The following is a 27753-nucleotide window of genomic DNA, read 5'->3' as shown; positions in this document are numbered from 1 at the left end:
GGCCGGAGGGTCAGAGACGAAGGGGGACGGAGGGGCGGAGGAGCTTCAGCCGTGGTGTAGAGATGACACAAGCAGAGCAAACGGGGACGCCTCCCTGGAGAAGCTTCCCAAGGAAAAGAGAAGGAGCCGTCTTAGAGGCAGCGGACATCTGTTGGAAACCTGTCTGCCATGCTTTCCACGTTCAGCTTCCCCATCTTTTTTTTTTTTTTTTTTCAGCTTCCCCATCTTAACAGGGATAACAGCAGCGCTCACGTCACAAGGCAGCTGCAAGGACAGGAAAAGCCCCTGGAACCGTGCCTGGCACAGAGGAAGCCCTCAGTTATGCCAGCTACACAGTCCATTGCTATTATCTCCTTTAATCTCAAAACTACACTAAGAGATGTATACCATTATCTTTATTTTTTTAAAGAGGAAACAGGTCCAGGGAGGTGAAGTCGGTGACCCAATGTCACACAGCAGAAATGAGCCACCATTCAATTTCTACTCTGTCTGACTCCAAAGCCTAGGCACAAGTCTTCCACAAAACTTGTGGACCAGGGAGTTCCCTGGTGGCTCAGTTGGTTAAGTATCTGGCATTATCACTGCTTGGCTCGGGTCCCTGCTGTGGCAGAGGGTTCGATACCTGGCCTGGGAACTTACGCGTGCTGTGGGCACAGCCAAAACAAAACAAACAAAAAAACCTTGGGAAACAGAGGCTGGATTCCTGGGATCCAGATCCAGAAGAGGCTTCCCAAGGACATAGTATGTGGCCCAACTCCTTCCCTTTACAGAGAAGGGAGGTGAAGGCGCAGGGCCCCATGGCATGTCCGACTAGGGGAATCTGGGGCCAAGGCTTCGAGACTGATGGGCAGGACAGGTCACTGCCTCTGCAAGCAGTCACCGCATGCCCATTTCCAGCCAGATCAGCTGGGAGAGTGCGCGCGGGCCTCTGGAGCATCAACTGGGGGAGAAGGCAGCCTCTGTGCTGAAAGATCACCTACCTGGCTCCACCCTCAGGCTGGCAAAGATCACCCAAGAGACTCCCAGCACCCAACCCCCTTAGCTCAGGCCTGCAGCCCAGAACCCCTGAACCCCGACAGCCCCCCTCTGCGGCCTTGTACCCCCCATAGGGAGGAAGTTGGGCAATTACAGACGACCTTTGCAGGGGAGCAGAATGTAAACTGGGATCCATTTGCCTGTGCAATCTTCATAATTACCGCAGCAATTATTCACAATGAGCCACTGCAACAAGGCTTCAGCGCAGGTGCTGAGCCCCCAACACTAGCCCCTGCCTTCCCCCTCAAAGGCTGTCCTTCGTCCCATGGCATAATCTGCATCCGTGCAACCTGCTGCCTCTCCACTCTCCTGCTAACAAGTGCACAGTGGGCTATGGGTAAATCATCAACCCACGTTTGGGAAATGTTAGGGGGTACAGGACAGAATTCCTGAATATTTCCTGTTCTTCTCTCACTGTCAACTTTTCCAATAATGGAAAGCTCCTTTTTTTCCCCCATATCTAAATAAGCACTTGAGGGGTTAAGGGACAAGATGCGAGTCATACACACTTTAGTATAAATAAGTTCTTTTACTCAGCCAGCTTTCTGCCTAATGCCTAGCTGAGATCCTGCCCTCCTGGAGGTGGGGGTGGGAATTAGGAGGGTTGCTAGAAGAGGAAAGAGAAGACAGCAGGAAGAGGGATGGAAGGGAGGTGTTCCTGAGAGAGGTGTTAAGAGTAAGGGACTTTTTTTTTAGGGCCACACCTGTGGCATATGGAGGTTCCCAGGCTAGGGGTCGAATAGCAGCTACAGCTGCTGGCCTACGCCACAGCCACAGCAACATGGGATCCGAGCCACATCTGCAACCTACACCACAGCTCACTTCAACCCACTGAGTGAGGCCAGGGATCAAACCTGCATCCTCATGGATGCTAGTCAGATTCGATTCTGCTGCGCCATGAAGGGCCCTCCCCAAGTTGCTTTCTAAAGCAAGGGAGCAGCAGGGGCCAATAAAACTAAGAAGGAAATTTGGAGCCCTCAACCTGGAACCCACCACTGGCTCACGGTCACCTGGCCGCTGACTTGCCGTAGGACTTTGCACAGGTGACGGGCCTGGGTTTCCTCTTCCGCGATATGGAGTTGATACTACGTTCTCCCGCAGCCTTTGGGCACTGCCGTGAGGCCCAAAGGAGCTCAGATGAGAAAGTGTTGGGGCAATGGCGCAGTGGAACGTGAGGCGCTGGCCAGGGAAGGGGGGAGCGGGTGGGCAGACGGGGAGGCTGTGGCTAGGTGTACAGTGATTGGCCAATCCGCCGGTGAAACAACCCTGGGCCCGATGGGGTGCCTTGCTGCCTCGCTGCAGCTGCTTCCTGGTGTCCTCCTGAGATCCCAGAGTCGGGGCCTGGCCGGCAGCAAAATCTGTAGCCTTTCACAGCCCTGTGGAGCTGGACTCTCAGGCTGAAAGGAGGCGGCCAAACCAAGTCACGTGAGGGTGTTACTACCCGACCACGTTTCAATGTCCCTGCCAGGATTTGGTTTTGAAAAAGACTCTTGTAAACGGACATCAGGTACAGTCAAGCGGCGGGGGGCAGGGCTCCCCAAACTCACATCCACCCACTACCAGGAAGCAGTGGTCCCCCCAACCCCCCGCCCTGATTGCACAGAAGCATCACTAGTGTCTAGACCACCAGAATGGCTAAAATAAAAAAGCAGACAATATCAAGCGTTGGTGAGGATGCAGATAACCAGAACCTGAAACCCTGCGGTGGGAGTACCAAATGGTACAGCCACTGTGGAAAACTCTTCAGCAATATTTACTAAAGTTCAGCCCACATACACCTGAGACCAACGCATCCACACTTGAGTCGACACCCATCAGTAAGGAGAACACACAGCCACCAAAAGACAGGTTCACCAAAATCCCATAGCAGTGGGATTCACAGAGATCCAATGACAGCTCACATCCATAGCACAGGCCTGGATCCCTGGATCCTGAATTCACGACAACACGGAAGTGCCATCCCAGCCTCCACACTCCTCATGGGATCAAGTGAAGCCTGTGTTAAAAACTTCTCCCTCAGGGAGTTCCCTCCACAGCACAGTGGGTTAATGATCTGGCTTGTCTCTTTGTGGCATTGCCTGTTCGATCCCCCACCTGGCTCAGTGGGTTAAGGAGCCCGTGTTGCCATAGCTGTGGTGTAGGTCGAAAACAAGGCTCAGATTCAGTCCCTGAGCTGGAAACTTCTATATGCCCCGGATGCAGCCAAAAAGAAAACAACAAAGAAAACATCCTCCCCAGAGCCTCAGCAGGTTAAGGATCTGGCATGGTTTCTGCTGTGGCTTGGGTCACTGCTGTGACATGGGTTCGATCCCTGGCCCAGGAACTTCCGCATGCCAGGGGCAGTTGAAAAAAAAAAAAAAAAAAACTTCCTCTCTGCTCAGCCCGGCTTCTCTCACTTCTTACAATGAGAACAAGACCCCATGATCCTCCTGCGCACAAATCTCCATTTCCATGGCTGTTTCCCCAGGAAGCCAAACCAGCCAGTTGGCCTCTGGAGTGGCTCTAGGAAGCAGCCCCTGAATGCTGGGACGGAGCTGGGCGACCCATGGTGGTGGCAGAACTAGCAGCCTGCAAGCAGCAGCGATGAAGCTCACTGTTGCGGGGGTGGCAGTGGGGGGGTCTATCTGGAAGTTTGAGGGGTTGGGGGAGTAGCTGTTAACTGCAAAGTGTGAGGGATGGGCTGGCTGTTGCTGGTGGCTTTGTGCACTGAAGACAGTTCTAAAAGGCTGAGAGTGACTAATCACTAACGTAAGGCCAAGTGTGGAAGCCAAGGGCCTCCTTGGCTGCGTATAAACTCCCTCCTACAGCTGGAGGGCGGGGGGAGCCGAGGAGCAGGCGCAGGGCTTAATTACACGCGGAGCAGAATGTCAGAGAAGGATGACTTCTCAGCCCATGGGGAGTCTGCGGCACCAAGGTCAGGCCCTGCTTGGGAAAGAGTGGGACTTGGAAGTGACCACTCTGAGCCCAGCCCCTGCTTGACAATGACATTGAAAGGCTCCCTCAGAACCGCCCCCTCCTCCCCAGGCCAGCAGAGCAAAGGCCAGAGAAGGTCACAGCTCAGCCGGCTGCAGTGCTGGCAGCACCGGGGCTGGATCAGGCAGGGAGCTGGATATGGGAGAGTTAATCCCACGTACAAGGATTAACACCCCGAAAGACAGTGTTAGCCCCCAGCTTGGAGAAAGCGATGTCATAGCTCGAGAAGCAGAAATGCCAGGGCTGCTGCGACAGATTTCCACTGAAGGGGCCCAGAGAAGTGAATACTGCACATCAGGCTAGAAAAGCCACCAGGGGTCTATCTTCTGCAGGGCAGCCTGACGGACGCTCCTTTTGTCAAAGCCACAGGGAAGCACTGGGTTGTGGGGGCAGCCTGCCAAACTCAGGGGTGACTGTCCTTTGAGGACCTAAGAGCAGGAGCCACTGTTACAGAACTGGGCTCCCTGACAGCAATGATGACAGAGTCCCCAAATAAGAGGCCGGGTGGCAGCACTTACTGGTCAGAAGCAAGGTGGGAGCAATTATCATAACAATGGGCAAGGTCAGAGGGCAGCTGGGGGGGGCGGGGACCTGGCCCACAGAGCTATGGTAATGGTTACTAGCACCCAGCGCCCCTGGGGGTAAGCCAGTCGGGCAGCCACCCAGGACCCTGCCTGCTCTCTGTAACCAAAAGAGACCAAGGCCTGACCATCCGGGGGCCAAGGGGTGCGCCCCAATAAAAAGTCGTGAGCCCCTGCCCAGTTTCCAGACCTGAGCAAGGTGTCAGGTCCAGGTGACTGAAGGAGAGGCCATACATAGGCCAGGTGCCCTGGGTGAGGGCCCCGCGGCCCCGGAACAAATAAGTAAAGTAACGATTCCCCAGGCCGGCCCAGGGGGACGTGGCTCTTTGTAAGGGAAGACTCACTGGAGAAAGAGGAGGACCCGGGCACTTGTGGGACTGTTAAACACAGGGTCCCAACAGACATCGGCCCCAGGGACCCTAAAAGTCATGGTCCTCCCCTTAGTGTGGGAGCATATGGGGACCAGGTGATAAATGGGGTTTTTTTTGGGGGCACACCCGTGGCATATGGGGGTTCCCAGGCTAGGGGTCCAATTGGAGCTATAGCTGCCAGCCTACACCACAGCCACAGCAACGCAGGATCTGACCCTGTCTGTGATCTACGCCACAGCTCACGGCAATGCCAGATCCTTCACCCACTGAACGAGGCCAGGGATCGAACGCGCAACCTCATGGATGCTAGTCAGGTTCATTAATGCTGGGCCACGACAGAACTCCCCAGGTGATAAATGGATTCTTGGCCCAGGCGTGGCTCCCAGGGAGTCCATTGGGCCCACCCTGTGTCCCTCTGCATGACAGAGGGGGGCAGTCACGGCCCCTGTCTGGGCCTGGTGTCTGCCCTGCAGGTGAAGGGCCCTGGGGGGGAGGCTGGAAGAGCAGGATGTAGACTCACATCCTGATATCCATGCTCCCCTGCCTGCAGAATCCACCAGACCCTGTTCAAAACCCCAGTCCCGTCCCTTCCTGACAAGTCACCCTTGGGCCCACTTTCTCATGTGCAAAGCGGGAACGATGGTGCCTGTGTCCCACAGCGGCCGTGGGAACAGCAGTGAGGACCCGTGTCGCACAGCACCTCTGCCTGCCGGCTCTCGGCTCTCGGCCCTGCTGCGTGTTCTGAGAAAAGGATGCGGGCTACAGAGGAGCTGCTCTCGTGCCCCCCTGCCGCTCCCCACCCTGGGCTCTGCCTCCCTCCCACTGGGCACCAGCCGCTGCCCTCCTGGCTTCCCTTGGAGGAGAGGTGCTGAGAGCCTCAGAGCAGGGTGGGGGTACCCAGGGTGGGGGGATACTCAAGGGGGTGCTTGAGTTTGGGGGTTTGGAGGATGTGGGTTAGGCTGGAGAACCCCAAGAGAAGCTATGGGAACTAAACTGGGGACCCAACTCTGGTGTCCCACAGCCGCGTGGCACCTGAGTGCCCGGCCCTTCCCTCCTCTGCCACCGTACCACGAGGCCCTACTGCGCAGAACTGCTGAGGCTATAAGTGGATCGTTAGGTTGGTTTCTAAAATGGAAAAAGCCCAATGCCTGTAACACCCAGACTGAGTCTCTGAAGACTATTCTCCATGAACTGGATCCACAGGGAAAAGACAACCCACAGAAGGAGGGAAAAAATATTCACAAAGCATCTATCTGATAAGGGGGCTAGTATCTAAAATACAGAAAGAACTCAAACAATAGGAGTTCCTGCTATGGTGCAACGGGATCAGCTGCATCTTGGGAGTGCTGGGGGATGCAGGTTCAATCCCGGCGGGCATAGTAGGTTAAGAATCCGGTGTTGCTACAGCTACAGCTTAGGTCGCAACTGTGGCTCTGATCTGATCCCTGGCCCGGGAACTCCATATACCAAAGGGCAGCCAAAAAACAAACAAACAAAACTCAACAATAACTGGGAGTGCCCATGGTGGCTCAGTGGTAATGAAACCAACTAGTATCCATGAGGACACTGGTTTAGTACCTGGCCTTCTCAGTGGGTTAAGGATCCAGTGTTGCCGTGAGCTGTGGTGTAGGTGCAGACTCGCTCGGATCCCGAGTTGCTGTGGCTGTGGTGTAGGGTGGTAGCTACAGCTCTGATTTGACCCCTAGCCTGGGAACTTCCATGTGCCACGGGTGCGGCCCTAAAAAGACCAAAAAAAAAAAAAAGACAAATTACCCCCCAAAATGGGGGCAGGAGTTCTGGCTGTGGCTCAGCAGAAACAAACCCAACTGATATCCATGAGGATGTGGGTTCGATCCCTGGCCCCACTCAGTGGGTTAAGGATCTGGCATTGCTGTGGCTGTGGTATAGGTTGGCAGCTGCAGCTCGGATTTGACCCCTAGCCTGGGAACTTCCATATACCCCAGGTATGGCCCTAAAGAGCAAAAAAATTTAAGAAAAAAAAATTTTTTAATTAACAAACCCAAAAGTTTGCTAATAACTAAATATCTGCAAGAATGTAGAGTACGTATTTCTTGTGAACTGGTGCAACCACTTTAGAAAACAGTATTATCTAGTAAGTTTGCTGATGCACCTGTCCCATGACCCAGCAATTCCACTCCTAAGATACATCCTGTGGAACTGTATGCACAAGGATGAGAACATTCTGAGTAGCACTTTTTCACGACAGCTAGTCAGAAACAACCTTGATGTCTGTAAACAAGTAAACTGAGTAAGTAAATCAGAGTAAATTCACAAAAAGGAACACTATGCAATGGAAAAAAAAAAAACGAGAAAGGACTACTGCTACAAAGAACAATCTAGATGCAAGGTAAAAAGAATGTTTTTTGTTTGTTTGTCTGTCTGTTTGTTTGTTTAGGGCAGAATCCGTGGCATATGGAGATTCTCAGGCTAGGGGTCGAATCAAGCTGCAGCTGAAGGCCTATACCACAGGCACAGCAACTCGGGATCCAAGCCATGTCTGTGACCTACACCACAGCTCATGGCAACACCAGATCCTTAACCCACTGAACGAGGCCAGGGATTGAACAGAGTCCTCACAGATACTAGTAGGGTTCATTAACCAGTGAGCCACAAAGGGAACTCCAAGAGTATGTTGATTAAAAAAAAAAAGGCAGACATATAAGAATACATAATTCTATTAATTAAAATTCAAAAAGAGACGATTATTTAGTTTTGGATGCACACCTATGTCGTAAAACCCAAAACAAAGTAGCCAATAATCCCAAATATTTAGAATGGTGGGTCCCTCCAGGGAAAGAGAGGGGCTTATAGTGCGGGGGGGGCCCTGCAGCTGCAACAACTTTCTGTTGTGACCTATATGGTAGCAATTTGGGTGCTGGCTTTCTATTAGTTTGTTTCTATTTTATGCATTTTTATATTTTAAAACTGGGGAAAATACTCACTGGTCCCCTTTGGAGGTTGTTAGAGCACCAACTCATTTCTCTAAAAACTGATAAAGGGAAAGAGTCAAGCCTTTCTCCTACTGTATATACCATAATGCAGGATCACAAAACAGGTGCAGAGAGGAAGGTCTTTCTAGAGGTCCAGCAAACAAAAGGATCAAATTAGAAAACTCTCCATCGGGCAGGGAGAAAAATGTGATAGAAACCTGACTTGCCACAAAGGTGGGAGGCATCCCCCTCTCAAACACCCTACCCCCCCAACCCGGGCCACTGCTAGCAACAAGCATTTCCCTGACGACCATAGCAACTCCAGCCATCCCAGCCAGGCTGTGAGCAGAGGGACCACTCTATGGCCATGCCAACAGGGACATGGGCTTATCTTCAGGTGCTGTACATGTTACTTTGTTTCCAGAATTTGTACAAATTTGTGCAGAGTTCTGGGGGCGGGGGCAGGCACCTCCTGAGCATGGCCGGTGGAGGAGGCGTCCAGGCCTCAGGTTCAGGGCAGAGGCCCAGCCTCACGGCCCTGGTCCAGAGCAGCCTCGGGGTGAGGCAGTCAAGGGGTCCTAGGAGGAGCAGGGGGGCTCAGGGTCTGGTGCTGATGCAGGCTGGGGTCTACTGCTTCATGGATCCCCAACACCAAGGCAGCCTGGAGGCTGCTCCCTACCCATACGGCCCTCAGATGGAAATGTTGGGACTTGATTTCTCCCAGGGGGGGCTTTTCTTGGTCCCACTTGGGAGTGGTGGGGAGGGAAGGAAGCAGACTGTGACTTGCCACCCCGCCTGTGGCTGGGTCCAGGGTCACCCGAGGCAGCTCTGTCACTTACCTGGCCAGCTGGTGTGAGGGGGATGGGTCCCAATGCCCACCCAGGGCCAGTGACAAAGTGCTAGGAAAGGGGGCAGAGGCAGGGATCTTGGGCCCTGTGGCGTGGGGAGGCCTCCCATCAGAGGCACCCTGTCTGGGACAGGGCCAAGTGGGGCAGGTGAGATGGCAGCCAGTCACCCAACACTAGGAGAGCAGGCGGCAGTGGCCGCCTGGTGCCCGATGAAGCTGTTGATAAGAGGTGACACCCGATATCCTGCTGCAGGTGGGGCGGGAGGAGGGGAGGCAGGAGTGGAGACAGCCGTGTTCAAAGGGTGAGGTTTCTGTTTTTGTTTTTGTTTTAGGGCTGCCCCTGCTGCCTATGGACGTTGCCAGGCTAGGGGTCATATTGGAGCCATAGCCCCTGGCCTACACCACAGCCACAGCCACTCCAGATCCAAACCGCATCTGTGACCCACTCCACAGCTTACAGCCATGCGACACCCTTAACCCACTGAGCGAGGCCAGGGATCAAACCCACATCCTCCATGGATACTAGTCAGGTTCTTAACCCGATGAGCCACGATGGGAACTCCCAGAGGGCGTTTTGAATCCCAGCTATATAACAACACAAGCAGGAACCAGGAGCTTTAAGCCCCTCTGCCGCCTCAGCTCACCCATCTGAAAACAGGGTGCTGGGAAGGTGACACGAGCTCTGACACAAGCAGCCTTGCATGGTGCCCAGCACATCGGAAGTGCTCAACAAACACCACATGCTGCTGTTATGGAAGTTGGGGCTGCTGCTGAGGGCTCAGCAGGGGGAAGCAGGGTGGGGTCAGCTCAATGCAACACAGATCCACAGAGGGAAAGCCCCAGGGGATAAGGACAAAGAGGGTTTCACCACCATGGCCGGTGCCCGGTTCAGTCTGGGCACACAACACTCAACATATATTTGTTGAATGAATGCATGAGAGTAAAACTATGAACCCATATCCACTAACACAATGTATTAACAAATTAGAGCATCCCATGTAAGAATCCGAACTCTAATCCCAGGTCTGCCCCCTTTCTGGCTGTGCAACCCCAGGCAAGGCATCCCTGCCCCCAACCTCAGCTTCCTCATGGACCAAACAGGAATACTGGTAATTAATAAATACCTTTCTCACAGTGTCAAAGCAGAAATTGGACATGAGGGTGGACTTGATGCTGTCAGCACCCCTTTCTCAGATGGGGTACCCACCCCAAGTCTCTGCACGTGTGGGTTGCTAATGGCTCATAGATGCTCCCTTCTCTTGGGAGTTCTTGTTGGTTGGTTGGTTGAGTTTTTTATTAAAGTATAGTTAATTTACAATATTACTTTCAGGTGCACACTATAGTTTTTTGTTGTTGTTTTTTTTGTCTATTTAGGGCTGCGCCAGCAGCATCTGGAGCGTCCCAGGATAGGGGTCGAATCGGAGCTACAGCTGCCAGCCTACACCACAACCACAGCAAAGCCAGATCAGAGCCACGTCTGCACCCTACAGCGCGGCTCACGGTAATGCGGAATCCTTAAGCCACTGAGTGAAGGAAGGGATCGAACCTGCATCCTCATGGATGCTAGTCAGCTTCATTTCCAGTGAGTTATGGCAGGAACTCCATGATTCAGTATTTTTACACTGTATACTCCATTAAAAGTTTTTATGAGATAATGGCTATAACTCCTTGTGCAATACAATATATCCTTGTTGCTTATCTATTTTATACATAGTAGTTTATATCTCTTAATCCTATACCCCTATCTTGCTCCTCCTACCTCCTCTCTGGTAACTACTGTTAGTCTGTGTTTTCTATATACATTCATTGTTTGTTTGGTTGGTTGGTTTTTTTGTCTTTTTAGGGCTCCACCTGAGGCATATGGAGGTTCCCAGGCTAGGGGTCTACTCAGAGCTATAGCTGCCAGCCTACACCACAGCCACAGCAACTGAGGATCAGAGCCAGGTCTGCAACCTACACCACAGCTCACAAGAAGGCCAGATCCTTAACCCACTGAGCAGGGCCAGGGATGGAACCCACGCCCTCGTGGATACTACTCAGGTTCATTACCACTGAGCCATATTATTTTTTAGATTCCACATATAATGGTATTATAGGAGTATTATTTTTTAGATTCCACATATAATGGTATTATAGGAGTTCCTGTTACGGCTCAGTGGTAACAAACCCAACAAGTATCCATGAGTATGTGGGTTCAATCCCTGGCCTGGCTCAGTGAGTTAAGGATCCAGTGTTGCTGTGTGGCTTAAAAAAAAAAAAAAAAAAAAAAAAAAGGGAAAAAATGATGTTATACAGTATTTGTCTTTCTCTCTGACTTTATTTCAGGCATAATATTCTCTATGTCCATCCACATGGCTGCAAATGGACAAATTTCATTCTTTTTACAGTTGAGTAATATTCCATTATAAATATGTACCTAATCTTCATTATCCAGTCATCTGTTTTTAGGGCCGCACCTGCAGCATTTGGAGGTTCCCCCCTGCTAGGGGCTGAACTGGTGCTGCAGCTGCTGGCCTACACCACAGCCACAGCAACAGCAGATCAAAGCCACATCTGTGACCTACACCACAGCTCATGGCAACGCCAGATCCGTAACCCACTGAGCAAGGCCAGGGATCAAACCCGCATCCTCATAGTTGGGTTCATTACCTCTGTGCCAACACTGGAACTCCCTATAATAAAAAGTTTAAAAACAAAAGAGAAGAAAACCAAGTCCAAGGGCAGGCATTGCATGGCCCAAGGCCCCTCCGTATGTCAGCATCAGGGCCAGGACTTCACCTGGGCCACCTGTCCCAGCCAGGCCCATGAGGCCGACTATCTAAACTACTTAGCACCTGCCCCCCAGCTCTTCTCCTGATTCTTCCTTCAGATTCCTGAGCTGATCTCCTGCTCTGCCCCTATGCCCACCTCTCAAATTCCAACCTCTGCCCTGTTGTCCCTGACGTTGCTTTTCCTGGAAGGCACCTTCGCCCTCTCCGAATCTTCCATCCCTTCCTCCAGATCGGCTCCTGCAGATCCTCCCACAATCGGTCACTCCCAGTTTGGGGAGCACGCCTCCCCCTGAGAGAAGTAGTCCTCCCACACCCTGAGAGAGGGGCTGTGGCATCCAGGCTAAGAGCCTCTGGATGCAGACTGCATGGCTGTGCATCCTGCCTCAGCCACGTATTCACCGGTGTGACCTCGGGCAAGTCATTTTGCCTCAGTTTCCACCCCTGTAAGATGGGTGAACCTCACAAAGTCCCTGAGAAGACGAAATGAGTTAATCAGTATGGATAAACAGAACAGTGCCTGGCATATGTCAGAGGACCTCAGCCCGGCCCCCAGGCTATCCAGGGCCTGCCTCCCTCATCTGTGCCCCCAACAGGACACCCCAGTGCCATGTGTGCCATGGTGCTCAATCACCACTTTATGGATACTTGGCTTCTCCAGTGTTTCTTCTGCAGCCCCCCCAATGCCCACACTCCCCCACCTCCTCTCCCATCCCAGCAGGTTTCATCTACCCCCAGACTGGGAGGAGGACAGAGAGGAGAAACAAGCCCATGAGGGGACCAGTGAGAAACCAGCGACAAATAAAGACTCTTCCGACCCCAGTGGCAGCATCTGACTCAAATGGCATCACATTTGCATTTGAGGGGGATGCAATTTAAATGCTCATCTTTTAGGAGTTGCCGTCGTGGCACAGTGGAAACAAATCTGATGAGGAACCGTGAGGTTGCAGGTTCGATCCCTGGCCTCATTCAGTGGGTAAAGGATCTGGCGTTGCTTTGAGCTGTGGTGTAGGTCGCAGACGCGGCTCAGATCCTGCGTTGCTGTGGCTCTGGTGTAGGCCAGCAACTGTAGCTCCCATTTGACCCCTAGTCTGGAAACCTCCTTATGCCGCAGGTGGGGCCCCAAAAAGCAAAAACAAAACAAAAAACAGATACAAATGCTCATCTTTTGGAAATATTCCCCATCTTGCCTGGCACTTGGCCTCCCAATACTTGCCCCAGGGATAAACTCTAAATAATCATCAGGAGCCTTCTGGCCGTCTTCATGCAAACATGAACACCAGATCTATTTGTATATTTTTGTCTTTTTTTTTTTAAGACTGCACCAACAGCATAAAGATGGACAAAAGGCACCTGATGATTATTGGAATTTATCTCTGGGACAAATATTGGGAGGCCAAGTGCCTGAGTGAGGCCAGGGATGAAATCCACAGCCTCATGGGTACTAGTCTGGTTCATTATTGCTGAGCCATGACAGGAACTCCCACATTTGTGTATTTTTAAAATAGGATCATTCTAAACACATCATTCTACAAAGTCATGTGTTTTGACTTGCCAGTATATCCTGGCCATCTTTCCACCCTAGTTATTAAGCTCTGATCCGTTCTTTTCTCCGTGTCTTCAGCACCTAAAACAGCTCCTCCTGCCACACAAGAGTCACCACCATTCACTGACCAAACGAAAGAAGGAACGGCTGCCCAAAATCACAGCATCCTGAGAGGGCCTAATTATGTCACCAGCCTTCCTGATGAATGTCAGCCTAGCCACACGGCCCGTTCACCCAGCTCTTTGCACCGACTAGGAGGGCGCCCGAGGAGAAAGCCCTGGACGTGAACATGCCGGGTTAAAACGTGGATGTGGCCACACTGCCTAAACCGCAGGCTGACCTGCGCTCTGGGCTGACGGGAGAGGTTCAATTTCCCACAGCCTCTGCCCCCTAAGAGCTTTATTATGATGATGACTTTGATTTCTCGAATGGATTAGCCTTCTTTAGTGACTCCACCCTTGATCATCAAATCTCCTTTTGCCCCTCATGAATAAATGAAAAGATAGATCTTTTTATTATTTCTGAGCAGCTCTAGGGAGCCAAAATTCACAAATGCGGAGCTACTTTCTAGACAAGGAACAGAAACAGTTTACAGATGCGAAATTTTAAAATCTTATTAATTTCTAAAAGCGGATATGTTAATTTTTTTAAAAAAACCTGCCAACTTCCAACAAGTATCCGTTGACCCCCTCCTCCCAATACAAAAGACGAGAAAATAACCCCTCCCCTGTAGGGTGGCCAGACTGAGCAAATGAAAACCCAGGACACTCAGTTAAATTTGACTTTCAGGTACACGACATCTAAAATTTGTAGTAAATGTTTAGTACAAGTATGTCCCATGCAATATTTGAAACATACTTTAAAAAGCCCGCCAAATTTGTTGTTTATCTGAAGGTCAAAGTTAACTGGGCACGCTGGAGTTTACCTGGCAAGCCAACCACAGCCCCACTCAGTGTTTAAATATCAAATATTATTTATTTATTTAGTAATGGCCACCCTCCGTCCCCCATGGCATGTGGAAGTTCCCAGGCCAGGGATCTAACTAGAGCTGCAGCAGTGACCACACTGAATCCTTAACCACTAGGCTACTAGGGAATTCCTCAAGTGATTTTTTTTTTTTTTTTTTTAATGGCCTCGCCTGCAGCCTATGGCAGTTCCCAAGCCAGGGATTGAATTGGAGCCATAGCTGCAACTTCAGCAATGCCGGAACCTTTAACCAAGTGCACTGGGCTGGGGACTGAACCCACACCTCTGCAGCAACCTGAGCTGCTGCAGTCAGATTCATAACCCACTGCACCACAGTGGGAACTCCTCTACAAGTGATTTTTAAATAGTTAGTGGAGGCCCAGTCTGCCCTAGGCATTAGGTATCCTGCCACCACTGCCACCCATGTTCCAGTCTTCACAGGCACCACCCCCCGCAGACAGAACTATAACACCATCTGCCCTGGCATTAGAGTTCCTGTCCCCTCAGAGCCACCTGGGGCCAGGTTCCCTTTGGCCCATCTCCCACCTTCCCGCCCATCCCTCCCAGGGGTGAACACTATCTGTTGGGGGTGCGGTCAGCACATGGCCCTCAGCTGGCAGTCGTTTCAGCTGCAGAGCCACCAGACTAAGAGCATACCCTGGGCCATACCAGCACCAGAAGGATGGCGAAGTCCTAAGGCCCAACTATTCCAAAGCAACTCGGAAGGGCCCCTCCAGCACCAGAGCACCCTGGGGTCCCTGCTGAGCACAGCTCCACTTCTCTCTCCACCCGTCCTGCTTCCTTCTCCTGTCCATCTGCTAATCCCAAGCCTCTCACCTGCCCCACCAGTCCCAGACCCCACCTCCCCCTCCAGTCCTCCGGCCCCTGGCTAGAAACCAGCCATAAAGAGCCCAGAGCAGGTGAGTCGGGTGCTGGCTGATAGTTTTTAAAATTTAGCTTAGCTTCCCAGTACATTCGAGATTTTCCACACAGGCACATATTAACTTTGGTAATAAAAACCATTTTTTCCCTTTAAGAAAAATGTGAAACCGAACCAAGCAGCCCTCCTCCTAGATGACATCACACCCATCCTCCCGGCTTCCCTGGGGGGGACACCCCCCAGATCTGCTGACTCCCACCCCCAGGGCACTCCCCGGTCCTGCCAGGCTCAGGGGCAGTTTCACTTCTCCACTGAAGGCTTTCCATCACCAGCTAGTCCTTGGGCGGAGGAGGGGGTGGGGGGATATGCAAATTCGGAAGGGGTCCTCATCTCTTTTGGGGAAGAGAAGGCTAAAAGGGTCCTGAACATGGTGAGGAGAGAAAGTATATGATAGGGGAGTTCCCGTCATGGCTCAGCAGTTAGCGAACCTGACGAGCATCCATGAGGACGTGGGTTCGAGCCCTGGCCTTGCTCAGTGGGTTAAGGGTCCAGCATTGCTGTGAGCTGTGGTGTAGGTTGCAGATGCGGCTTGGAACCCTCATTGCTGTGGCTGTGGTGTAGGCCAGCAGCTACAGCTCTGATTCGACCCCTAGCCTGGGAACCCCTAGCTGCAGGCTCAGCCCTAAAAAGACAAAAAGACCAAAAAAAAAAAAAAAGAAAGAAAGAAAATACAGATGGGGACACCTATTTGCTAACTCATTCCACAAGTAGGAGCTAGGCTAGCCTGTGCCGGGCACTGGGGACCCTGGGAGAGGACACAGACCCTGCCCCAAAGGATTCCACAGCTGGAGTCGGGTTGGTGGGTGGGGAGCAATTATTAAAAGCCAGAGAGGATATGGTGTGAGGTGAGGTGAGCCAGGTATGGCAAGGAGGAATTTGTAGATGCTTCTGGAAGGAAGCAGGGTCTCAGCAGACCCCTGAGGGTGAGAAGGAATGGGGAGCGGGGGAGGGAGTGTGTTCGAGGCAGGGGAACAGCTAGGTGAGAGAAGTGTGATTTATTTGAGGAACTGAAAGCAGTTCAGGGCCACTGGGGGCAGAGGGAGGATGAGAAGGGAGAGGAAGCCCAGGCTTGGGGAGGGCAGCAGGGCCACATTTGGGAGGCTGCACTTTGCCTGCCCTCAGGGCAATGGGGAGCCACTAAAGGATGCAGAGCAGAGGCGGGGCAGACTCAGATGTGCGCCTTATAAAGACCACTCTGCCTGCCACACAGTAGGTCCTCAAGGAGCCTCGCTGAAATGGCTGTTGTTATTCTGTGCATCCACAACCATCAGAGGCACACTTATTAATCACGCACACACGACCCACGTGCATGGACTTTAGCCATGGAGCCCCCTCTGTCCCCACAGAGACACGCCCCCAGCAGCAAGGTCCACAGCCCTCTGCATTAGGGAATAGGGACTCTGGGGCCTAGGTTCAAATCCTAGCTCCTCCAGTTGCAAACTGTGTGACCTTGGACAGACAACCTCGCAGTGCCTCAGTCTCTTCATTTGTAAAATGGGGGTAATAACAGCACCGTCCTTGCTGGGCTGCGGTGAAGACTGAATGGGTCAATATGTGAAAAGGGAGTTCCCTTCGTGGCTCAAAGGTTAACTAACCCAACTAGGATCCATGAGGATGCTGGTTTGATCCCTGGCCTCTTTCAGTGGGTTAAGGATCCGGGGTTGTGGTGAGCTGTGATGTAGGTCGCAGATGCAGCTTGGATCCTGTGTTGCTGTGGCTGTGGCGCGTGGCTGTGGCTGTGGTATAGGCTGGCAGCTGCAGCTCCAATCTGACCCCTAACCTGGGAACTTCCGTGTGCTGCGAGTGCAGCCCTAAAAAGCCAAAACAAAACAAAAAAGCAGTCGGAGGACCTAGCCCGTGGCAGATGCTGTGCCCTGTTAGTTTTTCCTGTTTTTACTGCCTCCCTCCCTGCAAGGCCCCCTGGGCCAGCCCCTTGCAGGCACTAAGTAAGCCATCCTCCACTTCCTCCTCCGCAAGCATCGCTCCCGCACTCTCTCCATCACTAGGAACCTTTAAGTCTTGCCCCAGCTCCTTCAAGCCCAGCAGAGAGAGCACAGGACTTGGGGCCAGGAACTGAGGGCCGGCCCTGGCGCTGCAGGCGGCCGTGTCTGGGCCTCCGTCTCCCCTCCATGAGATGAGGACAGAGCCCCTTGCAGTCTTATCAGCATGGCTGTCAAAGGACAACAAGGCCTGGGACGGCTCTGGGAACGTCCATGTCACAGACATAGCCTTGTGGCCAGGCCAGATCCCTTGCTGGCCGCCTCCTCTTCTGCACACAATCCCAAGATCTGTTCAGAACTCACCATGAGGACCTCAGAGGCTGAGGGTGGCCTGGCTTGGGCAGTCTCTGACTCGCTGGGGGTGACAGCACTCTCCCCAGGGCTGGGCCAAAGGTAGAGACCCCCAGTGTGAGTTGGCACCCTTGGAGGAAAGGGCCAACCCCGGGGACTGAGCAGAGCCAGATCTTCCCCAGGGCCTTCCACCAAGCCTGGGGCAGCCAGGGATTGGAACCAGGAGGCCCCCAGACTCTCCAGGGCCATTGGGACTACAGGGATGCCTCTAAACGCCACAGCTGCCCATCACTTCCAGGACCAGGAAGGGCCTAAAGGGGCCTGTCTGCTTTAGGTAGCACTTTGGTCCTGGTGGGTGGGAGGAACGTTCAGGAGGGGGCTCACCCTCCTCCCTCAGGTTGCCTGCTATTTCCTGGAGTTCAAATTGACTCATTCACTTGTTCCACAAACATTTACTCGGTGCCAGACCCTGGTCTGGGGTGCAGGGACGATGACAGATGAATCAGACAGATTCCCACCCTAAAGCACTTCCAGTCTAGTGGGCAACAAGGCACAAATAACCAGGCCACAGGGCAGGCTAGGTAGGAGGACCCAGGGCAGGAGGCAAGGATCTCTCTCACCTGGGGAATCAGGAAGCAGCCTGGAGGGGGTGGCTTCTGCATGGCTTATGGACATGTGATAGGAAAGCCAGGTGGTGAGGGATAGAACCTCCAAAATCAGGGACGGCCCTGTTTGCACCCCCGCTATGCCCAAGCCAGGGCAGTGTGAGTTATTTACGGTGGCGCCCAGAGAAAAGCGGCCACATGTGTCCCTGCACGTGGGGTGCAGAGCTGGATGGTGGAGGGTGGGGGCAGCTGGGGCTTGAAGCTAGGTCTAGCCAAGCTCTGTGGTTTGCCACTCTGTCCCTCCCATCCTGACGACCTTTTAATCTTTTCGGGGCCTCCTGTAAGGCAAAAATAAGGAGGAGAGAGTTCTAACAGGCAGCAAGTGGCCTGGCGGGGGGCGGGTGGGGGGGGCAGTGCCAGACAGACCGTGGCTTCTGCTGTATTTGCAGGCCTTTTATCAGTCACCTCCTTTTCCTCTCCCCGCCCCATCCCAGCAATGGGGGAAGGGGTAGAGAAACAGAAAAAAATTAAAAAAAAAAATATACATATAGCTTTAATTGTAAACCAGACAGGGCGCACATCAGCTGCTGTGTTTCTCCCCAGCCCACTCTGGTCCAGAAATAGCCTACGCACCAGGCTGGCACCAGCCCACCTACCCTTCCCGTACAGGAACAAGCCAGGCCAGAGACAGACCCCCACCCCCTCTCCCCACTTCAGGCGTGGGTCCCACCTCCCCAAGGAACCTATTTCCTGCGTTTTCCCCAGGGAAAACGCCAGCTCCCTCTCGCAGAGGGCCCAGCGCAGGGACATCCTGACACTGCCTGGGTGATGCCCGTGAAGCCGGCGCTTGAAAGCACCCCCCGGCCCAGGCGCTCACCTCTCCCCAGGTAACTGGTCGACGCTCCCTCGCGCTCTGGCGGGGAGAGATGCGCGTCTGTGCGCCCACCGCAAACACGCACTCGCGAAGGAGAGCCCTCCCTCCCCACCTCCTACCCAAGGGCCAGACCCCCTACCTGGGGGCAGGCGCGCCCCGCACCATCCGCGGCGCCCCGGGGCAAAGCGGGGTGTCGGGCCCGGCCTCAAGCCCGGACCTCTTCCCGGGGGAGAGAGGCTGCGCCGCCGCGTCCCTCCAGATCTCGCTGGGGCTGCGGGAAGGAGGAAGGTCAGAGCCAGGGAGGAGGGGGAGGCTGGCGGGAGGCGTGCACAGATGGGCGCAGATTAGAGAGGCATTTTTAGCGAACCAATGGCAGCGCGGCGCAGGGCGGCGCCGTGTCTGCGCAGGTGGAAGCGCCCCGGCTGCTGAGGCTGCAGCCGCCGGCTTAGGAGGTGCAGGGGGAGGGGGGTCTGGGGGCGGGTGTCCGCACCCCCCGCTCCGAGGCCCGCGCCCTCCTCCGAGGGGCTGCGCGGCGGGCGGGTGCCGAGAGCGCTGCCCCTGCACCCTCTTCCGCAGCCCTCCTGCGGGAGCGCTCGGGACGCGGAGGTGTCGCTCCTCTCCCCCCTCTCTGCCCTTTCTCCACCTCTTAGGACATCCCTGCCGCCCTGTCTGTCTGCTTCTGACCTCTCATAATCTTGCGTCTTCGGCTCACACATACCCCAAACATACCCCCCAGGCACGGTGCGCAGGGGTGACGGCCCCTCCTCCACCCCACCCCCACCCCAATCCCTCGACTCCGCAGCAGCTTCGCCCAGAAGGGCCCCCTCGACCCCACGGGGCAGTCACTCACCCTCCCGCCCTGGTTCCAGGTGAACCTACTGTCACCACGACAGAGTCCGGACCGTCTCCTGGGGCTCTCTGGGGGGCTCCTTGTGACCCCCCCCCAATGCCGTCACTCTGGCTGCCTTGAACCCTGAATGCTTCCGGGAGCCTGGACACTGCGGACGTGCAAGGGGGCTCTCTTGGATTTATAAGAATGTATTCAATACTTATCTATTGAGAGCCTACTATGTGCTGGGCACTGATGAGGGGCCAGGCTGCAGAGCATATGATACAGACCAAATCTCTGCCCTCGGGTAGTTCGTATTTGTGAGAGAAGACAGATGTTAAATATAACAAACAGTCTATAGAATATGCTTATTTTTAGGACCGCTCTTTGAGCATATGGAAGTTCCCAGGCTAGGAGTCCAGTCGGAGCTGCAGCTGCCACCCTATGCCACAGGCACAGCAACAGGGGATCCGGGCCACATCTGCGACCTACACCATAGCTCAGGGCAACACCAGATTCTAGCTTTCTTCTGTATTTTCTGATTGCAAAACTTAGGTTCATCAAAGCTGAACCACTCCTTTCCCCATCTCCCTCTCCCTCCATTAGTGTTTTGTGCCCAGATCCAGAAACTAAGACTTTCTCCCATTCTCCCAGTTCTTTTCACTTTTCTTCTTTTTAAAAAAAAAAAAAAATATTTTATTATTATTTTTTTCTTTTTAGCACCTGCAGCATATGGAAATTCCCAGGCTAGGGGTTGAATCAGAGCTCCCGCTACTGGCCTACACCACAGCCACAGCAACGCCAGATCCCAGGCATGTCTGCAACCTGTGCCAGATCCTTAACCCATTGAGTGCAGCCATGGATTGAACCTGCATCCTCATGGATATTAGTCAGGTTCTTAACCCTCTGAGCCACAACAGGAACTCCTCTTTTCACTTTTCAAAGTATTTTTCCTGGAAGTTCCCCTGTGCCACGAGGGTTTGACTCCTGGCCCTGGAACTTCCATATGCCACACATGCAACAACAACAACAAAACAAAAACAACAGACAAACAAACCCCAGCAAAGTACTTTTCTGATCTCATATCTCCCCAATAACTTACTTTTCTCAGTCCCATTAAGTTCTGACCCACCTGGGATTCCATGGGACCTTCACATCCCACCTAGAGCCCCAAGCTAGCCCTCGGTCAGAAGCCTCCTCTGCTAGACTCTCTGTGCCATTCAGAGCAAGGAGGCAGGCGTGGCTCTCTCCAGAGGAGCTTCTTTGTGTGTGTGTGTGTGTGTGTGTTTGCTTTTTTTTTTTTTGCTTTGCTTTTTTAGGGCCCCACCTGTGACATATGGAGGTTCCCAGTCTAGGGGTCCAATCAGAGCTGCAGCTGTTGGCCTATGCCACGGGCATGGTGGCATCAGATCCGAGCCATGTCTTTGACCTACACCACAGCTCAAGGCAACACCAGATCCTTAACCCACTGAGGGAGGCCAGGGATTGAACCCACAACCTAATGGTTCCTTGTTGGATTCGGTTCCGCTGTGCCATGATGGGAACTCCCCCAGAAGAGTTTCAAATGCAGACAAAACAGAAAGGGCATGTAGACAGGAGGGGAGACCAGCACTGACCATGCATGTGGAATCAATCAATCAATCACTGAGCAAATAACAACTGGTGATTGGATCGCATGTTTAGCCTGGGAAAGCTGGAGGGAGGTGGGGTAGGTCTGAATTCCCTTTTGTTTCCTCCAACATGGAAGGCTTCCAGGAGGAGGTGACATTTTGAGGAGCTTCTCTAGTCTCATCACATCTCTGGTTGGAAAGGAAGGGCAGGGAGCATGCCCCAATTTTGGCAGAGCAGGATTCTGAAGCCCAGAGAGGAAAAGTGACTGGCTCAAGGTCACACAGTGCATCCGTGACAGAGCTGGGCTAAAAACGGATCAGACTTCTGGTCAGGTGCTGCCGTCACCAGATTCCTCTACCTCCCCCACAAACCTGCACTTGGAGGTGGGGCAGGACAGCGCGGGAAAGCCAATGGCCCAGTAGTCCCACAGTGCTTTATTTTCTGAGCTGCCTCCCAGCAATATGCAGAGAGGTGAGCAGGACACCCCCCAGGGACGAAAGTACTTAAAAAAGAGCCTCACAGCCCCTTCAGCCTTCTTCTTATCTTCCCATCAGCTGGCTTCACACTTGCAAATTGGTTTCCATCACCTGTCTGGTGGACGGAGGCTGTCGCCAGCTGTGCCTCGGATCTGGAGACTAGGGTGTCAGGAGACTTGGAGTTGTGGCTTTCTCTGTCCATGACTCATGGTGGGGGCGGCGGGGGGGGGGGGGCTAAACACCCTGAAGACATATGATCTCGACAAGACACTCAATCTTAGGAGGTGCCAGTGTTAGGACCCAGACAATGCTTGAGAGTTTATCTAGCACATACACAGACAGTGGCAAACAGCACTTTTCTTGGATCAGGCCCTTCTGAGCACCTTACACATATAAGCTACTGGGGGTTGGCATGATTCCTAGACCCATTTACCAAGAGGAAAATTAAGGCCCAGAGAAGTTAGGTAATTTGCCCAAGATCACACCTGATAAGTAATGGAGGTGGAATTCAAACCAGGCAGTCTCTTTCCAAACTCCAGGCTCATGATCGCTTAGCTAGGAAAGAGGCAAACATTAACTGTGGGCCTTACTGTACGCAGGAGGATCTTAGATGATCCCACTTAGTACTATTATCCCCATTTTACAGATAAGGAAACAGGCTCCCTCCTTTGATGAGGCTGCTCAAAGGACATTTGAGTGATTCTTAAGGAATCTGCTCTGGAACAGACCTCCGGGCCTGTACACCATCGCCACCTAGTGGCATTATACCTTAAATGCAGGCAGAATACCTAAGCAGATCCTGGGTGCCAATAAAGATATTGTGTTTGCGTTTCAGTTTTTTGGGTTTTTTTTTTTTTTTTTTTTTTTGTCTTTTTGCTATTTCTTGGGCCGCTCCCGCGGCATATGGAGGTTCCCAGGCTAGGGGTCCAGTCAGAGTTGTAACCGCCAGCCTGCGCCACAGCCACAGCAACGCGGGATCCGAGCCGCATCTGCAACCTGCACCACAGCTCACGGCAACACCAGATCCTTAACCCACTGAGCAAGGGCAGGGACCGAACCCGCAACCTCATGGTTCCGAGTCGGATTCGTTAACCACTGCGCCACAACGGGAACTCCTGCGCTTCAGTTTTTAATTTCTGTGTCCTGAACAGCAAAGAGATGTGGTTTGTTCATAATAACATTTTATAATGAAGATGTGGTTGTGGGCAGAGTTTGGTACTGGTAATGTCAGCTTCAGAATTAATACATGGAAAGAGGGGAATCTATGCATCTGCATGGGGTGTTGATTTTTAGTTTTCCAAGGGCTGCACGTATGTTGTTTATCAACCCTGATGTTACTTTGACTTCTACTTTCTTTGATGAGGAATGATACTTTTCAAGGGAGCTTGATTGCCTTGGCATTGGAATGTATTCTTGGTGATAAGAGAGGCCCCATTGGGTCAAAGCCCCCATTCAGAACCAGGGAGGATGGGGACTGGACCCCGTGAGTCAGTGGCAGACCTGCATCTCCATCCCAGGCCTCCTTAACTTTAGAGCTGAGTTCCTCTCCAAGCCTGGGCAGTGGTTCAGCTTTGACTCCCTCCAAAGCAAACCCAACCTGAATGAGGAAATGAAGCCAGTCCCAGCTACCGCCATGAAGCTCAATTCTGCAAAGTACCCTCTCCAGCCCAAGGTCTCTGTTTTGCTGCTTTTCAGTCAGAGAACCCGGAGTCTTCCTTCCAACCGTTTCTCCTTCTCCATGCAGCCTAGTGATAGACCAAGGAGGAGAAAACCACAGCACTGGTACATTTGCTTACTCATCACCCTCGCCTCTGGCCACCTGTCCCCTTCCATGCCAGCTCCCCATATCCCAGAGCCCAGGTGAGATGGGAACACATGAGGGGGTGTAGGGCCAGGGGCTGGCCATCTGATCCTGGATCTGCCACCAACTCAGCCTATGGCCTGGGGTGAAACACCGCCTCTCAGATCTCAGTTTCCTCACCAAATCACTGGGAGTGGATCAGGCATCATGTGTTAGAGCTGGAGCCTACAAACCACCCGGTCAACATTTTCCCTACTCTTATGATAGTGTCCTTTGATGCGCAAAGTTTTTAAATTTTTTTTTTCATCTTTTTAGGGCTGCACTCACGGCATATGGAGGTTCCCAGGCTAGGGATCGAATGGCAGCTACAGCCCCAGGCCTACACCACAGTCACAGCAGCACAGGATCCAAGCTGTGTCTGTGATCTACACCACAGCTCACAGCAACACCAGATCCTTAACCCACTGAGTGAGGCCAGGGATCGAACCTGTGTCCTCATGGATGCTAGTCAGATTTGTTTCCACTGAGCCACGACAGGCATTCCCAAAGTTTTTAATTTTTTTAATTTTTTTTTTTTTTTGTCTTTTTGCCATTTCTTGGGCCGCTCCTGTGGCATATGGAGGTTCCCAGGCTAGGGGTCGAATCGGAGCTGTAGCCACTAGCCTACACCAGAGCCACAGCAACACGGGATCCAAGCCGCCTCTGCAACCTACACCACAGCTCACGGCAACGCCAGGTCCTTAACCCACTGAGCAAGGGCAGGGATCGAACCTGCAACCTCATGGTTCCTAGTCGGATTCGTTAACCACTGCGCCATGACGGGAATCGCCAAAGTTTTTAATTTTAATGAAGCCCAACTTATCTCTTTTTTCTTTTATTGCTTGTGCTTTTGGTGTCATATCCAAGAAATGATTGCCAGATCCAGAATCCTGAAGATTTTCCCCTGCGTTTTCTTCTAAGAGTTTTCTAGTTTTAGCTCTTATATTTAGGCCTTTGATGCATTTGGAGTTATTTTTGGTGTTAGGTAGAGGCCCAGCTTCACCCTTTGCTTTGTGGGTGTCCAGTTTCCGCAGTGCCATTTCTCAAAGAGACTGTCCTTTCCCCATTGTGTAGTCTTGGACCCCTTGGCAGAAATTTGGCCATACACACAGGTGTTCATTTCTGGGCTCTCTATCCTGCTGCATTTGTCTACATGTCTATCTTTATGCGAAAACTACACCATCTTTTTCCAAGTTTTATTGAAGAATAATTGATTTACAATATTGTGATAATTGCTAATGTGCAAAGAGATTCAGTTATACATATACATGCATTCTTTTTCATATTCTTTTTCCATGTAGGGCCTCATCCATGGCATATGGAGGTTCCCAGGCTAAGGGTCAAATCCGAGCTACAGCTGCTGGTCTGCGCCACAGCCACAGCAACACAGGATCCGAGCCGTGTCTGCAACCTACACCACAGCTCACGGCCATGCCGGATCCTTAACCCACTGATCGAGGCCAGGGATCAAACCCACAACCTCATGGTTCCCAGTTGGATTCATTTTCTCTGTGCCACAACGGAAATTCCAGAACTACACCATCTTGATTACTGCTGCTTCATAGTATGTTTTGAAATCCTGAAGGGTGAGATCTCCAACTTTGCTCTTTTTCAAGATGTCTAGGAGTTCCCTGGTGGTTCAGTAGGTTAAGGATCCAGTGTATATGTTACTGCTGTGGCTTGGGTCTCTGCTGTGGCACAGGTACAGTCCCTGACCTGGGAACTTCCACATGCCTCAGATGCGGCCAAAACCAAAAATAAATGAACAAGCAAGATTGTTTTGTCTATTTGGGGTCACTTGAGATTCCAATTTTTGTTTGTTTGTTTGTTTTTGTTTTTGTTTTTTTAGGGCCGCACCTGAGGCATATGGAGGTTCCCAGGCCAGGGGTCAAATTGGAGCTGTAGATGCTGGCCTACGCCAAAGCCACAGCAACACCAGATCTGAGCCGAATCTTCGACCTACACCACAACTCACGGCAATGCCAGATCCTTAACCCACTGATCGAGGCCAGGGATTGAAACTGAAACCTCATGGTTATTAGCCATATTCATTTCTGCTGAGCCACGACAGGAACTCCCCAAATGAATTTTATAATGAGTTTCTCTATTTATGTAAAAAAAGCTATTGTGGAGTTCCCATTGTGGTTCAGCGGTAAACAAACCCAACTAGCATCCATGACGATGCAGGTTGGATCATTGGCCTTGCTCAGTGGGTTAAGGATCCAGTGTTGCCGTGAGCTGTGGTGTAGGTTGAAGATGAGGCTCGGATCTGGCGTTGCTGTGGCTCTGGTGTAGGCCGGCAGCTACAGCTCCAATTGGACCCCTAGCCTGGAAACCTCCCTATGCCTCAGGTATGGCCCTAAAAAGACAAAAAAAAAAAAAAAAAAAAGGCTATTGGGCACTTAATAGAGATGATGCTGAATCTATTTATCATGAAGCCCATCTTCTTACCTCTTTTAGGCCCCCTAGCTTGGCCAGGTGAAGCCTGCCCAGCCTTGGACCCAGGCAGTACTGAGCCCTCAGCCTGGCTCTGCCACATACTGGTTGTGTGAGAGTGAGCCTGGGCCCAGGCTGAACACCACGGGCTCAGCTTTCCCATCTGAAAAACGAGCAAACAGTGGTCATCAGAAGGACTAGCAATAATGTGAGGACAGGAGTTGCCATCATGGCTCAGTGGGTTAGGAACCCAACTAGTATCCATGAGGATGCAGGTTCAATTCCTGACCTCACTCGGTGGGTTAGGGATCTGGTGTTGCCGTGAGCTGTGGTATAGGTCACAGACGGTTGGATCTGGTGCTGCTGTGGCTGTGGTATAGGCCAGCAGCTGCAGCTTCAATTTGACCCCTAGCCTGGGAACGTCCATATGCTATAGATGAGGCCCTAAAAAGCAAAATTAATAATAATAATATGTACATACATCAGGGAGTTCCCATCATGGCTCAGTGGTAATAAACTAGTTAGAATGCATGAGGATGTGGGTTCAGTCCCCAACCTCACCTCATAGGTTAAGGATCTGGCGTTGCCATGAGCTATGGCGTAGGTTGCAGATGCAGCTTAGATCCCATATTGCTGTGGCTGTGGCGTAGGCCGGCAACTGCAGCTCCGATTCACCCCCTAGTCTGGGAACTTCATATGACAAGCCCTAAAAAACTTCCATATGTGCAGCCCTAAAAAGAAAAAAAAAAAAAAAAGTACATGGATCAAATGCTTTGTGATTGTTAAATAATTTATTCCTTACAACACTCCTTCTGTGAGTAGGTGCTATTTAATTTTTTTAATTTATTTTATTTTATTTTGTCTTTTTAGGACCGCACCTGCCACATGTGGAAATTCCCAGGCCAGAGAATGAACCTGCACTACAGCAGTGACAATACTGGATCCTTAACCCACTGAACCACCAGGGAACTCCCGGGCCTGTTAGTCATGACATCTACGGCAAGCAATATTACTTGGCTTTAGGATTTCTTGAGGACTGTTTCAAAGGCAGCTTCCTGAGCCTCTTCTGCAGGGATTGTGATTCTGGGGATCTGGCAAAGCTCAAGGATCTGTTTTTTTTTGTTTTTGTTTTTTTTGTTTTCTAATGTTTGCTTTTCCAAATGGATATGAGCTTCCTTTTGTAAAAAAAAAAAAAAAAAAAAAAAAAGTTCCCTGGTGGGATTTCCTGTTGTTGCTCAGTGGGTTAAGAACCTGACTAGGAGCCATGAGGATGAATTGTTTGATCCCTGGCCTTGCTCAGTGGGTTAAGGATCCAGCGTTGCCATGAGCTGTGAGCTGTGGTATAGGTCCTAGAAGAGGCTTAGATCCAGCATTGCTGTGGCTGTGGCATAGGCTGGCAGCTGCAGCTCTGATTCAACCCCTAGCCTGGTGACTTCCATATGCCACAGGTACAGCCCTAAAAAGATTAAAAAAAAAAAAGTTCCCTGCTGGATCAGTGGCTTAAGGATCCAGCATTGTAGCTTGGGTTACCACTGTGGTGCAGGTTCAGTCCCTGTCCCAGAAACTTCCCCAAGCTGTGGGTGCAGTCAAAAGAAAAAGAAAATTTTTTAAAATTTAAAAACACACACATAATACTAATTTACCATCTTAACTATTCTTTTTTCTTCTCTCTCTCTTTTTTTAAGGGCTACAGGTGCACCATATGGAAGTTCCTGGGCCAGCGATCAAACCTGAGCCACAGCAGCGATCCCAACCACTGCAGCAACAGTGCCAGGTTGTATCCTTAACCTCATCTGTCACAACAGGAACTACA

General features: G+C 51.9%; 1 protein-coding gene and 1 long non-coding RNA gene across 2 annotated transcripts in view; one reads left to right on the top strand and one right to left on the bottom strand.

The window, feature by feature from the left end:
• Window positions 1–19144, bottom strand: part of PACSIN1 (protein kinase C and casein kinase substrate in neurons 1) — a 52886-nt gene extending 33742 nt beyond the window's left edge. The window contains exon 1 of the mRNA XM_021098608.1: window positions 18888–19144. The gene's annotated coding sequence lies outside the window, so the exon portion shown is untranslated. The remainder of the gene's footprint in view (window positions 1–18887) is intronic.
• On the top strand, window positions 1834–26451 carry LOC110261506. The gene is made up of 3 exons (XR_002345650.1): window positions 1834–2182; window positions 22874–22879; window positions 26427–26451. It is a non-coding gene; the product is annotated as an uncharacterized LOC110261506 (long non-coding RNA).

The sequence above is a fragment of the Sus scrofa genome, chromosome 7, assembly GCF_000003025.6.
Source record: "Sus scrofa isolate TJ Tabasco breed Duroc chromosome 7, Sscrofa11.1, whole genome shotgun sequence".
In the NCBI taxonomy this organism is placed as follows: Eukaryota; Metazoa; Chordata; class Mammalia; order Artiodactyla; family Suidae; genus Sus; species Sus scrofa.
The sequence above is the reverse complement of the archived record's forward strand: the minus strand, read 5'-3'. Positions and strand labels throughout refer to the sequence as shown.